The sequence below is a fragment of the Bubalus bubalis genome, chromosome 7, assembly GCF_019923935.1.
Source record: "Bubalus bubalis isolate 160015118507 breed Murrah chromosome 7, NDDB_SH_1, whole genome shotgun sequence".
NCBI classification, from domain to species: Eukaryota; Metazoa; Chordata; class Mammalia; order Artiodactyla; family Bovidae; genus Bubalus; species Bubalus bubalis.
Genome location: NC_059163.1, coordinates 81,606,143 through 81,620,454, shown reverse-complemented (window position 1 = coordinate 81,620,454; position 14,312 = coordinate 81,606,143). Strand labels below are relative to the sequence as shown.

The 14,312-nt window shown below is 38.7% G+C and overlaps 1 protein-coding gene and 1 long non-coding RNA gene across 9 annotated transcripts in view; one reads left to right on the top strand and one right to left on the bottom strand.

The window, feature by feature from the left end:
- LOC102409318 overlaps window positions 1–14,312 on the bottom strand; it is a 266,263-nt gene that overhangs the window by 91,418 nt on the left and 160,533 nt on the right. The window lies entirely within an intron of this gene.
- The window catches only part of SYNPO2 (synaptopodin 2), a 199,720-nt gene that overhangs the window by 180,767 nt on the left and 4,641 nt on the right, over window positions 1–14,312 (top strand). The window lies entirely within an intron of this gene.

Sequence of the window (14,312 nt, the reverse complement as noted above, 5' to 3'; positions counted from 1 at the left end):
AGCTCTTGGATATTTTTTCCTCCATCCCTTCCCCAGCATTTTTTTTTTAATGGATAGTTGCATAAGAACTTCAAACATATATCTTACTGAAGGATTTCTTTTCTTCTTCTCTCAATCTCAAATGTGTATTTACAAGGGCCTAGACATATTAGTTGGAGAAGGCAACGGCACCCCACTCCAGTACTCTTGCCTGAAAAATCCCATGGATGGAGGAGCCTGGTAGGCTGCAGTCCATGGGGTCGCTAGGAGTCGGACACGACTGAGCGATTTCACTTTCCCTTTTCACTTTCATGCATTGGAGAAGGAAATGGCAACCCACTCCAGTGTTCTTGCCTGGAGAATCCCAGGGACGGGGGAGCCTGGTGGGCTGCCGTCTCTAGGGTCGCACAGAGTCGGACTCGACTGAAGTGACTTAGCATAGCATACACATGTTAGTGGAGAAGGCAATGACACCCCACTCTAGTACTCTTGCCTGGAAAATCCCATGGACGGAGGAGCCTGGTAGGCTGCAGTCCATGGGGTCGCTAAGAGTTGGACACAACTGAGCGATTTCACTTTCACTTTTCACTTTCATGCATTGGAGAAAGAAATGGCAACCCACTCCAGTGTTCTTGCCTGGAGAATCCCAGGGACAGGGCATCCTGGTGGGCTGCCGTCTCTGGGGTCGCACAGAGTCGGACACGACTGAAGCAACTTAGCAGCAGCAGACATGTTAGTACCTCCAGAAGAATTTACCTTTTATATTAGACTAAGACTACACAACCAAAGTGGCTTAGAGGGCTGATGAAATGTTTGTAGCTGATCGGTAAGGCTTTTGTTCATTCATCTGTACGTTTGCATGAGTCAGTACTGAAAGTGAAACAATTGTTTAGCAGTTGGATAGTCAATAATTTATTAACATCATATCAAATTGAAGGTGAACTTGGGAAATGAGGAATGGTCAGGGAAATAACAAGGAATGAGATCTTTTGAATAAATGAGTGGTCTACATATAAAAATTTGCTATAGTATTAATATGAAATGTTATGTCTAGATAATTATATATTGCTGTTTTGTAAGTGCTTTAAGAAAGCCAAGCCAATAGGAAAAGCTGTAATAACAGATAATGCCAAAGGCAAAGTTACATATTTGCTCTCTAATTTTGAACGTTTGACAAGTAGACAACCATCCTAACACTTTATGAGACATCCCCTTGAACCATTCGTAGGATTACATTTATACCCAGGAGTAGTATTTTCAAGTAAAGTAAATACTTCCTATTTTGAAGGAAGGTACCTGGGCCCTTCTGTTACAACATGTTTCCATATTTCCTGTTTGCATTTGAGAAGCACAGGATCAGGGCTATCACTGTACACTCTGCCTTAATCTATTGTCCCCCTTAGTGCTCTTTTATCTATTCATTTGAAAATCTCACTTTATGCCATTTCTGTGTTTTTAAAATGAAATGACATATATGAAATTACTGTATAAATTCCCTCAAACAAGAAAGATATCATTAAGTAAAAATTCATCACTTGTACCAGAGAGATATGGTTAGGCAATTAAGCAAAATTTTTATCTCCTCTGTACTTAAGAAAACCAGTGGGTGATTTCCCAGATGAAGGCTTATATTTTTTTATTCCCAATTTTAAACATCACTCTGGGCCATGTTTTTGACAAAGGAAACATAAATATGATTTGGTACTAAATCTTAAACTTCCCAGCAAACATTGTGTTAAACATTTTCCCCATGGCCCAGAATAAGAATCAAAGCATCCACTAATAAGCTTGGAAACTTAATAGAAAAACAGTTACAAAGATCAAGTAAGTCATTTCCTCATGCTGTATCCTCCACATCCTTATGAAATAATGCCACGTGTTGTGTAGTTGTTGATGTGTCTGTCACTAACATTAAGCAGCTTGATTTTCCAGTTTTATAAATGTAATCAGGAGTTGTTACAGAAGGATTGCTTAAAAATCTGCCAGTGGGAAATTTGGAGTATGTTATCATGCAAAGGGCCCAAGCAAGCTTTTCTCTAGCATCCACATATATCTTAAGAATTCTTAATATCTTAGCTGATAAAATTTTCCTCTGAGAAAGCCAAAGTCATTTTAGTTGGGAAACAAGTTTGCTTAAGTGATATTAGCTCTACTTCAAATAGCAGGCACATAAGCTATGGAAGGTAATGGCACCCAACTCCAGCATGCTTGCCTGGAAAATCCCATGGATGGAGGAGCCTGGTGGGCTGCAGTCCATGGGGTCACTAGGAGTCGGACACGACTGAGCAACTTCACTTTCACTTTTCACTTTCATGCATTGGAGAAGGAAATGGCAACCCACTCCAGTGTTCTTGCCTGGAGAATCCCAGGGACGGGGGAGCCTGGTGGGCTGCCGTCTATGGGGTCGCACAGAGTCAGACACGACTGAAGCGACTTAGCAGCAGCAGCAGAAGCTATAGAAACAATCTCTTATTCCTACTTTCCTTCTAAGGATAAATGCATATTCATGGTAACTTTTCTTTTTGTGAATGACCGAGGGAGGAGATGGTTACCTGGGTTTGTTTCAGGAAAGAAAGGTGTTTAGAATATTATGAACAGCTAAAGGTATATTCACACAGTTAAACACATTTTAAGTGGGTTTGGTAATTTATCATAATTCAAATGAGATATAGTATAAATATTAATTTTATACTAATACAGATGACTATCTTTTATGAAGTGCTTTCTATATACCAGGCACTGATAATTTTTCTCTACAAAACCCTCTCACAAGGTCAAAAATTCATTTATTCTATACAGGATCGACACCTTTATTTTTTATTTTTTTATTTTTTTTAAATTTTATTTTATTTTTAAACTTTACATAACTGTATTAGATTTGCCAAATATCAAAATGAATCCGCCACAGGTTTACATGTGTTCCCCATCCTGAACCCTCCTCCCTCCTCCCTCCCCATTCCATCCCTCTGGGTCGTCCCAGTGCACCAGCCCCAAGCATCCAGTATCATGCATCGAACCTGGACTGGCAACTCATTTCATACATGATATTTTACATGTTTCAATGCCATTCTCCCAAATCTTCCCACCCTCTCCCTCTCCCACAGAGTCCATAAGACTGTTCTATACATCAGTGTCTCTTTTGCTGTCTCGTACACAGGGTTATTGTTACCATCTTTCTAAATTCCATATATATGCGTTAGTATACTGTATTGGTGTTTTTCTTTCTGGCTTACTTCACTCTGTATAATAGGCTCCAGTTTCATCCACCTCATTAGAACTGATTCAAATGTATTCTTTTTCATGGCTGAATAATACTCCATTGTGTATATGTACCACAGCTTTCTTATCCATTCATCTGCCGATGGACATCTAGGTTGCTTCCATGTCCTGGCTATTATAAACAGTGCTGCGATGAACATTGGGGTACTCGCGACACCTTTATTTATTGTGAAATTCTCTCTAGAAACTGATGAGAGCTGAACTTTTCCTATCATTCATTCTTTTCTATAGTGGAAATCTATATAACTTAAAAAAATTATTTATTTTTAATTGAAGGATTAATGCTTTACAATATTGTATTGGTTTCTGCCATACATCAGTGTGGATCAGTTATAGGTATACATATGCTCCCTCCCTCTGGAAACTCCCTCCCAACTCCCACCCTATCCTATCCCCCTGTTGTCACAGAGCATCAATTTGAGCTCACTGAGCTCGTACAGCAAATTTCCACCGGCTGTCTATTTTATATATGGTAAGTATGTTTCTATGCTACTCTCTCCATTTGTCCCACCCTCTCCTTCCCAACCTGTGCCCACAAGTCTGTTCTCTATGTCTGTGTCTCCATTTCTGCCCTGCAAATAGGTCCATCAGTAGCATCTTTCTAGATTCCATATATATGCCTTAATATACCATATTTGTTTTTCTCTGACTTACTTCACTCTGTATAATAGGTTCTAGGTTCGTCCACCTCATAGGAACTCATTCAAATTCATTCCTTTTTATAACTGAGTAATATTCCTTTGCATATATGTACCACAACTTCTTTATCCATTCATCTGTTGATGGACATCTAGGTTGCTTTTACAATATTTACAATATTGCTTTCACAATAGTCCTGCTGCTGCTGCTGCTGCTGAGTCACTTCAGTCGTGTCCGACTCTGTGGGACCCCATAGACGGCAGCCCACCAGGCTCCCCCGTCCCTGGGATTCTCCAGGCAAGAACACTGGAGTGGGTTGCCATTTCCTTCTCCAATGCATGAAAGTGAAAAGTGAAAGTGAACAGCTGTTGTAAATAGTGCTGTAGTGAACACTGAGGTACATGTGTCTTTTTCAATTATAGTTTTCTCAGGGCCAGTAGTGAGATTGCTGGATCATATGGTAGCTTTATTCCTACTTTTTAAAGGACTCTCCCTACTGTTCTCCATAGTGGCTACATCAATTTGCATTCTATAGTGAGGATCTATATAACTGTTACTGTTTAAATCTTTTGAGGAGAAAACTTCAGAAAACCTTTTAATATGTGTTTAAAAGATTTTATTTTTCTGTTCAAAGCAATTGAAGTAGACTTTTATAAAAATATACTTAAGGCTTTTCTCCAAGAATTAAGTAAGGCGTTTCTCCAAAAATTACAAAAAATTAAAATGGCAATTCAGCTACTTAAATAGAACACAGTCTATATTAGCAGGAGTATTTTTACAGATTATAATTTTTAGAGTGATATACTTCTTTTCTGAGGATGATGGAAAGTCAGAGGGCAAAAACTTCAGTGTAGTAGCGTTATATCTTTCCACTAAAAGACTAAATGCCTTAAAACACATTATTTAGATAAATTTTTATTACCTATAGCCTTAATTCTTCAATTTCCCTTTACAAACATGAGCTGTGTGACTTCAAGTAAATCACCTAATTTCTTTGCCTCAGTTTCCTTATTTGCAGAAATTGGGGATTATGGAATTGTTGGGAGGATTAAATGAGTTAATAGACAAAAAATGCTTATTACTGTTACTAGTACATAGTAAAAATTCTATGTGTGCATGCATCGCTTCAGTCATACCTGACTCTTTGCGACCCTATGGATTTTAGCCTGCCAGGCTCTTCTGTCCATGGGATTCTCCAGGCAAGAATACTGGAGTGGGTTGTTATCATTGTTTCTAAGATGAAAGGGACCACAGAAATAAATGCATAGATTCCTGCCTAACATCAGTCTTCAACATTAAGTTAAATGTGGTTATTTTTATTCTTCCATAACAGAAGGTCAAAAAAGTCTGAGAAGTCTATACTTTGGCCCACCCAGAACTTGCAGAGAGATGAGGTCAGTGGTGATGTTTCTGGCTAACCCTGCTGCCTGCATTCTGGCATGAGGGAGGCAGTGGCTGGAACAACAGTATCTGAGGCGTGCGGTGCTAATGCCACTTCAAAGGCAGCTTCCTCCTATTTTTATCCTGGGTCAGCAGCCTGCCTATGCAGTTGCCTCTTGAACAAAAGGTTCTACCAGGTCTCTGACACCTTTTAAGGCCTTGCGGACTCTTCTCACAATAACAGGAATAATCTCTTGTGCTACGTGGCATTTGATTTATAAACACAATCTCTACTCTACCCATAATCTTGAAGCAAGTAGCCAGCATTCTTACCATTTTACAACCAACGAAAGTAAGGCTGGGAGAAGCTGAATCACATGGGTAAAAGAGGCAAAGGCAGGACTCCTAGGTCAACGTGATGTCCAAATTCACGTTCTTTCCAATACAACATACTGGCTCCTATTGTCAGTTAGAACTCTTACTCTTTCTCACAAAGAGATTGTCTTCAAATCTAAAATGAAACAATTTTTTTAAAAAGTCTATTGTTTTAGAACCCAAAATTTAATCTGATAGTTTAAGATGAATTAAGATAAATGTTGTTTAGTTGCTAAGTTGTGTCTGACTCTTTTGTGACCCCATGGACTGTAGCCCACCAGGCTCCTCTGTCTATGGGATTTCCCAGGCAAGAATATTGGAGCAGGTTACCATTTCCTTCTTCAGGGAATCTTCCCAACCCAGGGATCGAACCCGAGTCTCCTGCTTGGCAGGCAGTTTCTTTACCGCTAAGCCATCTGTACTGGTTATCTGTACATTCTTAGTAAGCAGACTAATACTGTTGATTTCTATTTAAAGAAATGGACACGCTTCTTTTTTTTTTTTTTTTTTTTTCTTTTTTGATAAGAGAGAGCTACCACAGAATTCCTCAAAACTCCAGGAAGGAAAGATTTAAGATTCACTTGAGAAGACAGGTCCCAGGAAATAGACACTGTTATTAAGAGACTAGAACAAAAATAACCTTAAAATTCTCCTGACTACCTAACTGTATCTAAATTATCTCAAGGGAGCATTTGTCCTATATTTAAAGATCTCTAGATAAAGGAATTCTATATCCCTATGGAGAACTTCCTTCTGATGTTGACCTGCTTCCACTTTCAGGGAAATTATAAGTGAAGATTCTCTAAAGCTGGAAGAGCCCCTAAGAGATTAGCTAGCTGAAATTGCCATTTCCTATACCTGTTTGCCATCTCAGTGGTAAATTAACTCTTTCTTCTCCAACTCTAACTCATCCCAATTTCCATGATCTTTTTCTTCTTTGGTCTTAATTTTTAAATCTTACAAATAGATTTTGGGCTTTCTTTAGGATTCATGTAATAATTTTCCATGACTTTTCTCATTTAGAGAATCAAAGCAATTTAAAACCCTCACACTTCCACTGACATTAAAGCAAATCATTTATTTAAAGCATGTTAAAATCTTTTACCTGTTTAGAAAATTTGATTTGTCTGTAAATGTTGATTAATCTTATCTATTTGCCAGACATCTTGGTGTGCATGTATTGCGGGTGGCAGAAATGGGTCTATTTGTGTGAAGCCCTCACCATATGTAATTGACAGGTGAGAAGGGCTACATCTTAGGACATGACCAAAAACTTTGGTAAAGATAACCAAATTTCCTGATTATGACAGTCTGATATAGAAATTGTTCATTCATTTCACAAATGCTTATGAAACATCTACTTGCTAGGCACTGTTCTAGATCAAGGGATGTCTAAATGAGTGAAACAATAACCCCTACTTTGGATGGAGGTAAATTCTAGAGTGGAGAAGCAGATAAACAGAATAATTAAATAAACATTTATTATGTTAGATAGGCATCAGCCTAAGGGTAGAAATAAAGGTGGGAAGGAGGAGAGGGAATCTTGAGGGTGCGAAGAGAGAGAGAGAATCTGAGAACAGCCAATAGTGATCATATGATATCTTAGCAAGGCCTAAAGAAAATGAAGTAGGGTCATGCTGATACCTGGAATTCTGTGTTTCAGGCAGAGGATCAGCAAGTATAAAGGTCCTGAGACATGAGTGGACCTGATCTGTTCAAATAACAAAGAGGCCAGTGTGTCTGGAGTAAAGTGGGAGAGACAGAACAGGAGGAGATGAAATCAGATATATAAGAGGTGTGAAATCAGCAGATTCTTTAGGGCCTTGTGGGTCAGTGAAAGAACTTGGAGTTCCCTGTTTTGAAACGAGAAACCATGACAGAGTTTTAAACAGAGGACAAAGTGACATAATCTGACTTAGGTTTTTAACAAGATAATGTCGACTGCCATATTGAGAATAGACTAAAGGAGCAAGGGTGAACCAGGGAAACTAATTAAGCTATATATATACTTATATATGTATATATATACACTCTGTCCTCTGTTTAATACATATATATATATATATATACGTCGTATATATACATATATATATATATATATACACTAATTATAGCAATAATCCAGGCAAAAGAGTATGATAGATTAGCTTGCGATGGTACCGATGGAAGTGGTAGGGAATGTTCAGATGCTGTATGTATTTTAAAGCTGACAATTCAGGTGTGGGGTCAACAATCACTGCAAATAGTGGTATTTTGACCTGAGCAAATGGAACACTGGCTAATGCCTTGTGCCTTCTTGTATCCATGTGCCCCTTTATGGACCCCTGATTTGTAGAAATTTTAACTAGTGATTTAAAAGACAAAAGAAATGCCATTTATTCCTGTTGGCTATTATTGGAATCTCATGTGTGTTTACTGTTCATATATGTTTAGAGAGAAAGAAGTTGAAGGAGTTGAAATAATATTTGTCATCTGGAGACTCTCTACTGTGCATGTTTGAGCAGGATTTCAGTCAAGACAATTCTTATAGCTTTTAAGGTTTATGGTAAGAAATAGTTTGAACTTCAAAGCATATATCAGTATATCACATTAAACTTCTTTGGCTTCTAGGGCAATTTGCATTGCTTTAGAATTCACTTCTTTGTCCTAGGTAAACCTCAGATGACCTTTCCTTTTTTAAAATGTCAAGTTAAATTGGTTACCAGACTGTGTAACAAGGAAGCTCACTAAGCTACTTCATTAACAAGCTATGTGTATAAGTCAACATCTAATTGACATAAAAGATGGTCCATGTTAAGCGGAGAAAGGCCCCCAGCTCCTCTGAGCTTTTCAGCTGACCTGGAAGCAGAGAGCCTTGTGTCTCCCCTTCAGAGAGGGAATGCCTGTCAACGTGATATGTCCCTATGCACTGGAGCCTACTGGTGCTTGTGACAAATGGCAAGATGCCAATATCAATTAATCCAAATTTAAGATTTCAATGTCCCTTTCAAAAATTTCTAAAGTCTCACTCCATTTAGTTTTCTTGGATTCAAATTTCTTTCTTTCTTTCTTTCTTTTTTTTTTGTATACACTGCTTGTTTATTTATTTACTTGCACTTGTTGCTTATTTTATTTCTTACTTGTTTTTGGCTGCGTTGGGTCTTCTTTGCTGCATACAAGCTTTCTTGAGTTCAGTGAGCAGGGCCACTCTGCAGTTCTGGTGCATGGGCATCTCTTGTTGCAGAGCACAGGCTCTAGGTGCACAGGCTTCTGTACTTGCAGCATGAAGGCTCACAGTTGCAACTTGCTGGCTCCAGGGTATGCAGGCTTCAGGAGTTGCTGCACAGGAGCTCATTAGTTGTGGCTAGTGGGCCTTAAAGCATGCAGTCTTCAGTAATAGAGGTACGCAGGCTCAGTAATTGTGGATTCTTATCTACTGCTCCACCAGGGAAGTCCCCCTCCCTTTTTATTTGTTTTATTTTAAAGTCTTTATTGAATTTGTTACAATATTGTTTCTGTCTTATGTTTTTGGCTTTTGGCTGAGAGGCATGTGCGATCTTATCTTCCTGACAAGGGAGTAAACGTGAATCCCGAGCGCTGTGCGCTGGAAGGCAATGTCTTAACCACTGGACCACCAGGGAAGTCCCTCAAATCTTTTTTTTTTTGAAAAAAAATTTGTTTTCTAAACAATTTCATTGCAAATATAGTGCCAGATGTATTTGATTAAGAAACCTCATATGAGACTGCCTGGGTTCAACTCCCGCTACACCAGAATTTATTAGCTTTCTATCCTCAGGGAACTTACTTACCCTCTCTAAGTGTCACTGTCCTCATCTGGAAAACAGGGATTTTAAAAGTGCCTACTTCATGGGGTTATATGAAGGACTGTATGCAATATTCCACATAAAGCAATTAAGCATCACCACTGGGCACACAGTAAGTGATCTACTAGTGGTGGCTATTATTAAAGGCAGAGATAGGAACACACTTCCTTCCAGTTTATTCTTTTGATGGAAATATGTAACCTCAGGAGACTCGTGAGTTCAGTGCAAACGCTCGCAGCCTTCACTTCACATTATATTGGACCAGCTAAAGACTGACATATCCTCTTAAGATTCAATACTTAAATGACACACTACTCTGAGTACACACAGATTACTGTTAATAAGTCCAATATTAACTGTGACCTGCCAGAGGACACAGCAATTTGGTCAGTTTGAACGATATCTTCATTGGTTTGCTTCTGGCGATTGTTTATTTAAGTACATCTAGTTAAGGAGAGCAAGATATTATCTTTGCATTAGCTTTATCTAACAAACTAGGAAAAGAAGAATGTAGAAAACTTGAGAGAATGAATACCATCAATGTTATTTCCCCTTAGTTGGAAAAGTAAAGAATAGTATAAGGACGGGAAGGGTTCCAAGAGAATGGAAGTAACTGGGAATATATGAAAGGATGACTGGATAGGAGTGTAAGTAGATGCACTCTATGGTATTGGGATCAATGGAGTAAAGTTATGGGAGGCAAAGTTTGCTTCAATGTAGGGAAGACATTCTCAACACTTCGAGCTTAAAGACTGTCTGAGATGGCCTGGAAACTAGTGAGCTCCCTTCTCTAGAGCAAGGCCTGGGTGAGGTAAAAGGTTTCAACTCAAGACTATTTGATATTACTAGAAAAACAAACAAACAAACACACATATCATTTTATTTTTAGCCTATATTTTATTTTAAAAAGAAAATAAGAACTATACTCTCTAATGAAATGATAATCTTATATAATAGGATATTAAAAGTGGAAGTTTCCCCCTAGGCCCTCAAATACAAGAGATGCTGCACACTGAAATGAGATCCCAGATAAACACAGACTTTACAGAGAAAACAGTAGACATGAGTGTCCCTGGTGTGCTCAAAGATTAGCAAACCACTGCCACAATTCTTGAACCCCTTAGGCAGCTCCAGGTTATTAAAGGGGGTCAGAGTCTGGCAGGAAGAAAGGATTTTGTGAGGAGGAATTCTGGAACTCTGTAGATCAAGGTGTGTGTTTAGAGTAGATGGAGTTGGGGGACCCTGCTCTCTCACCTCCAGCCTTGTGAGAAACAGATTTAAAGTGATTTCTTAAAGGACTTTGTATGAGATGTCAGCATGAGGATGGATGGGAGGTCAGAGTGGGCTGGGGTCTGACTCCCTCCCAGGATATCTATAGAGTGAGAGATGGTCTGAAAAACTGTTTTGGCAAAGAACTGGGAAATTTGCTGCTGAAGTCCCAAGGGCAAATGATGTGGTTCTTTCCCATGGACCAGAGCAGGGCAGAAGTAAGGCAGAGCTGGATGGAGTCATCCTGGGGCCTGTCCAAGGGTGCAAACAGACCCTAGTAGCTACAAGCTGTAGGAAGACAGCTTTCCAGGGGTTGTAGATTGAGTTACAAGTTAACTCTAGAATTGAGATGAACTGACATTAATTGAGGACTACAGACAAGATGTCCTCAGTGATACGGATCTTCAAATATCCCTTTGAAGCTTTCTTCTCTGTGCCTCCCTGGCTCTGAGAGCGAAAAGCCAGAATACGATGTTACTATATAAAGTAAAAAAAATATATTTCTGCTCTTTTTTGTTCTCCATCCTTGCACTTTCACCTCAGGGTAAAAGTCAGGGTTAGCAAGCTAGGAGAGGAAGAGGAGGAAAGCATGAAGAAGCTAAACACATTGCCTTCCCTGAAGGAAGGTGATCCTTCTAAAATGAGCTCTAGCTAGGGAAGGAGAAGAGATTTACCTCTAAGAGGAGACTGAAATTTGTTATTCCAGTGGCTGTAATATTATAAGTTGAAATATAATGGTTTGAGTAACTTAAGATGATGACGGTCTAATCCTAAAAGGAAGTCGAATATCACAGGACCTAAGTTTTGATCCAGCAGTGGTGAAAAAATTTCTTTTATTAAAAAATAGATTTCTTAATCTAATCCAGTTTAGATTAATAATAAAATAATTTTATGGTAAAAAAATTAAAGTGTAGGAGGAGACAAAAAGAAAGAAGCATTTTGATGACAATTTAACATATTAAGCACTCTCATATCAAAATTTTAAATTCTTTTGATAATAATACAATCCAAGGTAGAAATTCCAATCCAGGATCTAACCCATGATATGCTAGGATTCTTCCATCAGAAATCCAAACTCCAAAATAGAAGAAACACTTCTGTTATTTTCAGGTGCCTTTGGTCATTTCTGGCTCAGGACGAATCACGTGGCTTCATTCACCCAGCCAAGCAAAGAACAGTATGAGCCTCAGGACAGAGACTGACAGAGGAAATAGCACCAAAGAACAAGATGTGAAAATGGCTTTGGGGAAATAGGTTAGAATTAGGGGTTTGGGAGCAGGCAAAAACTAGAGGCCTGAAATATTTTTGGAATAAACAGAAACAACGATGTGCCTAAAGAACTATTTGTTTATACCACAGGTGCATTTCTAACCTAAGACAATTTGTAATTTTATTCTATTGTTAGCACTTAAAGGAGCATGAAGTCACATTTGGCAGACTGAGGAGTATGTAGAAGAGCAACAGTCATTTTGTTCATCGAGGTCACTGCACTCTTCCTTCACAGCTCTGCTGCTATATTTAGCATATGTCTATTCTATAAGATTTTTCTTTTTTTTTTTTTTGTAAACTCAGTGTTATTTTCTCTTCAGAAAACTTTGAGTTACTCTTCCAATATTATACCTCAAAGTTTTGTTCTTTCCCTCCACATTCAACTGATTAATGTTTTTGCCTTAACTGAAGAACAATCCCTGATGTCTTTGTTATTAGAATATCATTCAACAGTGTTCTTAACTTTTGCATTTCTGTTAAGATTCCATTCTTCTGAAGATTTGTGACTAAGTGGGTAGAAGAAGACCAGAAAATAACTTTCTCTCTTTCATCCAGTGTTTTGCATGCCCTATCACTGAGCTGCATGCATTCACATTGTACCCCATACTTCAAAATATATTGACAATTATTTTTTTCTGGTTATTAGCCAGTGATGGTAGTAACCCTTATGTGTGTTCAGGAACTTCTTTATTTCTTTGAAGACTTGGATCCTTTTATTGCCATCCTTTGCTGCTGCTGCTGCTGCTGCTGCTAAGTCACTTCAGTCGTGTCCAAGTCTGTGGGACCCCATAGACAGCAGCCCACCAGGCTCCGCCGTCCCTGGGATTCTCCAGGCAAGAACACTGGAGTGGGTTGCCATTTCCTTCTCCAAGGCATGAAAGTGAAAAGTGAAAGTGAAGTCTCTCAGTCCTGTCCGACTCTACATAACCCCATGGACTGCAGCCCACCAGGCTCCTCCATCCATGGGGTTTTCCAGGCAAGAGTACTGGAGTGGGGTGCCATTGCCTTCTCCATGCCATCCTTTAAGTCTCTATTATTTTAAAGATCTGACTAAAGAAGCTGCTATATCTGATGGAAAACAGGTATCACTGGAATGTGAAAAATGCCCCAGCAACTCTCTAGATCAGTGTTCTCTTTCTTCCAGAGATAAGGACAAATGGAGACATAGACACAACTGAGCTAATTTCTCTTTATCATATGGAAGGTTGGGTATGTGTGTGTTAGTTGCTCAGTTGTGTCGATTCTTGCAACCCCATGGACTGTAGCTCACCAGGCTCCTTTGTCCATGGGATTCTCCAGGCAAGAATACTGGAGTGGGTTGTCATGGTCTTCTCCAGGGGATCTTCCCAACCCAGGGACAGAACCTGTGACTCACGTTTCCTGCTTTGGCAGGTGTGTTTCTTACTACTAATGCTACCTGGGAAGCCCTTATCATACTTAATGTTAACACTTCTTAATGTACAAAACCATTGGTCCTGTCAAAACAGGTAATGAGTCTCTTCTCTAAACTGATCTCTGATTGACTAATTCACAACTGCAGAGCTAAAAACAGTACTGGATTGTGTGCTTCCTGATGACATGGACTTTATCTGAAGCATCTTTGTATATTGAGTTCACAGGAAAATGCCTAAAAATACTAGGAATAAAATTTTTGTTAAATGAATGAAACAAATGCATTAATAATATGGAATAGAAACCAAATCCTTAAATAGTAACTTATTAGATCTAGATTAAGAGAAGGAGATTAATGAAAACAAGTTTTTGCTAGGAGTTATTTGGGGGGGTGGTGCGGGTAGGGGCATGCCCTGTGGCTTGTGGGATCTTAGTTCCCCGACCAGGTATAAAACCTGGGGCCCCCACAGTGAAAGCACCAAGTCCTAACCACTAGACTGCCAGGGAATTCTCCATTATTATTAAAGCTTCAATGATTAAAAAGACATAATCAAGATCCATTATATTGACTCTCTTATTCTTTATATGCAAAGCAACAATGAACCACCTACCTTTGTGTGCTTAATGGAACAACGACAACAAAAAAAAACCCCAAACATTTAAATCTGAGATATTTTGTCCAAATCTAGGTGTTGCTATTCATTTTAAATTTAAGAATTTGATATAGAAAGAAAATATATTAAAACCATTTATGGAATTTGAACACATTTTAAAGCATGGAAATACTTTTTGTTCAAGAAACACAATGTTATGATACTCCCAAGTTGATTCATTTCTCTTAAGTGTGTCTTTGCTACTTTTTGCCAGGAGTTTTCCTAAGCATCTCAAGCAAATAGGAATGTGTAAGGAAGTAATGTATATAACCAG